Genomic DNA, 5,733 nt, shown 5'->3' on the forward strand with positions numbered 1-5,733 from the left:
GCCGCTGTCCTCTGCAGGCCTCCCTGCCCCCGTGGGCATCTGCGCATCCGTGTCTCAGGGTGGACTGAGTGGGGCCTCCGACACACAGCATGGCCCCGTGCCCGAGGGGGCAGCTCCCGGCATGGAAGCGCAGCGGAAGGAACTTCCCAGACCACGTTCAAAGGTTTCTGAAGGAATCTGCAGGGGGCCCCAACGCCCCGCGCCTCTGAACCTGGAGCGGCCCAGGAGCACCGCTGTGGCCAGGCTGGGGGCCAGGTGGGCGGGCTCGAGGCCCCGCACGTCGCAGGCGTGGTTGTCAGCACCCGTGCCCCTGGCTCTGAAAAGCCTCCTGGTTCTTTGGATCGGGAGCAGGCACTGCAGGCGGCCTGCGTGTTGCTGTAACAGGTGCTGAGAGCTGGCGTGGGAGTGGAGCCTCCCGTGGCGCTGGAGGGGCGGGAGCTGCACCCTGTTTCCTGTCTCTGACCTCAGAGGCTGCGAGACCGAGTGGGCAGCAGGATGTGTCCCTGAGGCCCGGAACGTCCTCCACACTTAATGAATGCTGGCTCGCGGGAAGCAAATGCGAGCCTGGCGCTGGCTTCGCGGCTGGGGTAAGTAAATTAGCACAACTCTCGCTGTCTCGCTCTCAGCTCAGGGCTAATTTGGAAAGATGTGCGCATCTCCGAGAGGTGCGTGGTGGAGAGGACTTGGAGGCTGAGTGTGATTGAGGGAGAGTAGCTCTTAGCGTGCGATCGGTGGACTCAGGGAAGGGAAATGTCATTAGATCCCAGCCTTCGCTCCCTCCCGCCCCGGCCGCGCCTGGACCCACGGCCCCTGGAATGCAAACGGACTGCGGCCTGACCCCCGTGAACTCCGCCCGGCTCCCTGGGGGCCCGAGTCCTGTGATAAGCCCGACTGGGCACTGAGGGGGTCGGGCCACAGGGCCCAGGGCCCCAGGGGCCCCTGGAAGGTTGGTGGAGTCACCCCGGGGAGGGGCGTTTCCCAGAGGTAGGGGTCTTAGGAAAAGGCGCTTGAGCCCCTTTCCGGGAGGGGTGCTTGGCTGCCGGACGCACAGCCCGGGGCGCGCTGCCCACAGGCCAGGGGGCCGAGTGCATGCTGACCAGGCACCTCTGGTGTGGAAACACGCCCCTCCCCCGCCGCATTTCTCCCAGAACCGGGGGCCAGAGAGCCAGGGAGAGCTGGGGAGGGTTGCTGGCTCTGACCCGGGGGCATGGGTGGGCGTCTCCTGCCCTGGAGCTGACCTGACCGGGGCGGGGGGGGGGGGCACCTCTTGCTGCGTGATGCCTCTCGGTGAGCGGCCGCGCCTGCGGCTCCAGAGAGGCAGAGCCAGGACCTCGCCTGGCTCCTGTGTGTGCTCTGTCTACTGCCTGCTGGGTCACCCACCACACGGCCAGCCCCCCTGAAGGCACTTGGACGGCCCAGGGGTCTGACAAGAGGGCTTCCTGGGATGTGGGACGGTCAGGGCTGAGAGCAGTGTGTCCTGGGGAAGTGGGCGGACAGGCCACGCCCTGGCCACTGGTCTCTGCTTCAACAAGAGAGAGCCCTGGGGTGGGGCCTGGGCCTGAGGCTCATGGCCTCCTCCTGGGTGCACACTGCCTCGGGGGCCTGGAGTGGTTGCTGAGTGCGTGGGAGGGGTCAGGCCCCATCAGCAGTCAGGCTGCCCCTCAGGAGGTGAGCCCTGGGCCTGCCAGAGCCTCCTTGGGGGGGCATCCTGAGGGGGGCATCCTGGGGGGCATCCTGGGGGGGCTGGGGCCTGAGCAGCAGAGCTCCGCCCAGGGGCTGCCGGGGTCCCCTCCTGAGCCGTCTGGGGCCTGAGTCCCCCTGCGGAGGGCTGCCGGGACCCGGCTCAGGGCAGGGTCAGGGCCTCCAAGGAAGCCTGGCATTTCTTGGGCGGCGGGTGAATCTCGTGTGCCCAGAAATCGTGGTTTCGTGCCACCCTGCAGGTGCTGCAAAGGTCTGAAAATCCAGCGTCCGCGGGAGCTGCCGGCGCTGCTGTGGCCGAGGGCACGTCGGCCTCGCGGTCACGCTGTTGAAGAGGGCTTTCGCGCACGCGCACGCCTCTGCGCTCTGTTTTACGCCGCTTCTCTGAGGCCGTGGGGGAAGGGCACAGGTGTCGGGCGGGGGGGGGGGTGCCCTGGTGGCTGGGTCGTTTCTGCTCATCTGCTCCAAAAGGGATTTCGGGGTCACACTTGTGCGGAAGAAGGGTCAGTGGGGAGCCAGCGCCCACAGCTCTGAGGTCGCTTGGCCACCGAGCACCGAGCTCCCTAGCAGGCCACATGGCCTCTGCCTGTGGGAGGCGCTGGCTTCTCATCTCGGGTCTGACCCGACGCCCCTGCCTGTGGCCCGGCCGGGTCCCCCTCGTCCCCAGCCTGCCCCACTCCAGGCCGGGTCCCCCTCGTCCCCACGCCTGCCCCACTCCAGGCTGGGTCCCCCTCGTCCCCAGCCTGCCCCACTCCTCTAGGGGTCCCAGGACTGCGGCCAGCACAGGGCACCTGCGCCCCCTCAGCCTCAGCTCCACCCCAGCCGGCTGTGCAAACTTTGCTTTGAGGAAACCCACTCTGAGTTGGCAAACCTCACAGTAACCGTGCCGGGGCGTTCCGACCAGGGCTTGCCAGGTCCCGAGAACACGCGTGGAAGACAGGGATGTCAGAGCAAGCATGCCCAGCCTCCCCCGGGTTGGCAGGCGGCCGTGTGGGGCCGTGCTGTGTGGAGCCCTGCGGGGCTGTGTGGAGCCGTGTGGGGCCGTGCTGTGTGGAGCCCTGCGGGGCTGTGTGGAGCCATGTGGGGCCATGGGGCCATGTGGGGCTGTGTGGCAACTGTGTGGGGGCCGTGCTGTGTGGAGCCGTGTGGGGCCATGTGGGGGCCATGCTGTGTGGAGCCGTGTGGGGCTATGTGGGAGCCGTGTGGGGCCATATGGGGACCATGTCAGAGCCGTGTGGAGCCTGCTGACACTCTGTGGACAGTGGTCGGGCAGCAGGCAGACGGGCCCTTGGACAGACCAGCTGCCCTGGATGGACGGACCGCCTGGATGGACAGGTGTCTGGGACGGCGCGGGCCGAGCTCTGTCTGAGGCCAGGGTCCTGAGGGTTAATCCCGCCTTTCCCTCACTGCGATGTTCTGTCCACACTCCTGCCCAGGCCTGCCTGAGGCGCGTGCACGGTGCCGTGGGTGAGAAACCGCGGGGCGGGGAGCGTTCCGGCTGCTCGCGGCCCGGGATGGAGCGCCTCCCGGAGGTCAGCTCGCCGATCAGGGCGAGAGTCCAGAGGGCCGACTTCCCCAGCCGGTTACAGGTTACAGACCCTCTGGCTGGAAACCTGCGGGTTTACCTCACTGTGGGAAGCCTTCCAGTTTGACCTTCGAACTCTCCAAAGGTTTAAAAAGAGCCACAGGGAGGTGGGGGGGGGGCACCTGGTGAGGAGGGGCCGAGCAGCCCCAGGGAGGCTGGCCGCATCTGCTTGGCCACGGTAAAGTGGCCCTGGCACCCCTGGGAGAGCACCTCTTCCTCCTGGCCTGCTCTCCCCATCTGTACAGAGGTTCCGCTGGCCGCCGCCCAAGGTGGTCTGGGTGTCGCCGCCCATTGCCCTCTGCCCTCCCCTTCCTCTCCTAAAGGAGTCTCCCTCTGTAAAGACTTGAAATGAGGCCGAGTGGACCTGGCTCTGCTGTGCCTCGATCCCAGGCCAGATCTGCAGACACTAGATGTGTCCTCTGCACCAGGGCCCTGGCTCTCAGCCGACAGACACACGGGGGTGTCACAGGGGAAGTGGTCAGCAGCGGTGGGGGGCTGCCGCGGGCCAGCAGGGAAGTGGTCAGCCGCGCCCTGGGTCTGACAGCCCTGGGCCGCCAGGGTCCTGCGCAGGGTGCCGTGTCTGGGCCGGGAAGCGCAGGAGTCAGTTCTCAGCCTCGTGTGTCACACGGGGAGACCCGGGCTGCCTCCCTGACCAAAGCCTGGGGCCCGGGCCTGCTGGACGCTGTGTTAACCTCGGCTAATCTGAGCCCACGGGAGGGGTGGGGGAGACCCCTGCCCACCCTTCACGGTCAACCCTCACTGTTGTGGGCATTTGGGGAGGGAATCGGAGGGTGGAGGGGGTGTCTCTCCCTTTCTCTCTACCCCAACTCTCTTCTCAAATAAATAAATGAGTAAAAAACGCCTGCACCTGCTGAGCTCCGGGTTGGATCCCCTGCCCCAGCGCCTGGCTCCTCTGCCCCGGGGGGTCCCTCAGGCTGCACAGCTGTCATCTGCCAGGTGTGACTGCTCCAGAAGGGGACGCAGCCCCGGCAGGTGCCCAGGGCAGGCTTCCCACGGAGCTCCCAGCCTCGCTGAGGACCGGTGCTGGTGGGCTCCTCGCAAAGCCACGGTCCCAGCACACACCATGGACCTTGCTCCCGGCTGGCCGCCTTGGGCCGCTCTGCCCCCTCGGAAGTGCCCCGGCGGCCATCCGTGGCCCAGGCTCCCAGCAGAGCTGGCACAGAACAGAGCGGAGCTTGCAGAAGCCTGAGGGCTGCGGCGGGAGGCACGGTCCTGACGGCACAGCACCTCCCGCCAGGCCCCACGCTCCGGCTCCACCGAGGGGTCCCCGGCGCCGCCTGGCACACCCCTTTTTCCTGTTGTGGATTCGTGTGACCTTTCCGCAACAGAAAACCTCGACTTGATGTGAAAACACAAAGCTTGGTGATACTGAACCTCCTCTGTGGACGTCCTGTCTCCCAGAGAGGGTGCTGCAGACGTGTGAGCTGAGCCACGTGTGGGAAGTGTGTTTCTATGTGATCTGTCCTGGATCCTTATTTTAGCTGGGGGAAGTGATTAAGCCTTTGACTGCTTTAATTAGGCTGTTTGTTTTCTAGCTGTCAGCTTTTAGGAGTCTCTGTGTTAGAAGTCTTTCATCAGACAGCAAGTTTACGATCGTCCTCTCCCGGGCTGTGCGCGTCTTCTCATTCCCTGGGTTGTAACGGGGCTCAGCGGCTCAGTCTCTCACGGAGCCTGCCGCTGGTGCGAGTCGCCTTTGGCTCCTCTGCTGACTGTGGGCACTGGGGGGGGGGGGGTCAGCTGGCTGTGGGTCTGTTTCTGAGCCCCCGTCCAGCTCTGTGCTGCACCCGCCCGCCCTGTCCTAAGGCTGTAGTTCCGCAGAAGTCTGGAGGCTCGGGGTTTCCGTCGGCTGTCCTTGTCCTTGGTACTGGGTTGGCCGTCCAGGGACTTTTGCTTTTCCATAGAAACGGTTGTTGACGCCACAAAATCACTTGCTGGGATTTTCCCTGGGATTGCACTGAATCTGGGAAGAACCGGCCTCTTGACAGTGCCAGGTCTTGTTATCCGGGGACATTTGTTGGTGTATTTACTTCTTTAGCTAGCCCCCGGATTCCTTTCATCCGCGTCTCGTGGCTTTCCTCATACAGATCTTCTACATGTTTAGGTAGATTTACACCAATACATCTCCTTTCTTGGGAGATGAACGTAGGTTGTATTGCATTGTTAACTTCAAATTTTACTTCTGAGGCTGGTGTTGTGGCGTAGCAGGAAGAGCCACTGCCTGCGAAGGTGGAATCCCACGTGGGCACCTGTTCACGTCCCAGCTGCTGCCCTTCTGATCCAGCTCTCTGCTAACGCACCTGGGAAAGCAGTGGAGGATGGCCCGTGTGGTGGGGCCCCTGCACCCACATTGGAGACCTGGAAGAAACTCCTGCTCCTGGCTTCGGTCTGGCCCTGTTGTGGCCATTTTGGGGGTGAACCAGCAGATGGAA

The sequence above is a fragment of the Oryctolagus cuniculus genome, chromosome 10 (genome assembly GCF_964237555.1).
Source record: "Oryctolagus cuniculus chromosome 10, mOryCun1.1, whole genome shotgun sequence".
NCBI lineage: Eukaryota > Metazoa > Chordata > Mammalia > Lagomorpha > Leporidae > Oryctolagus > Oryctolagus cuniculus.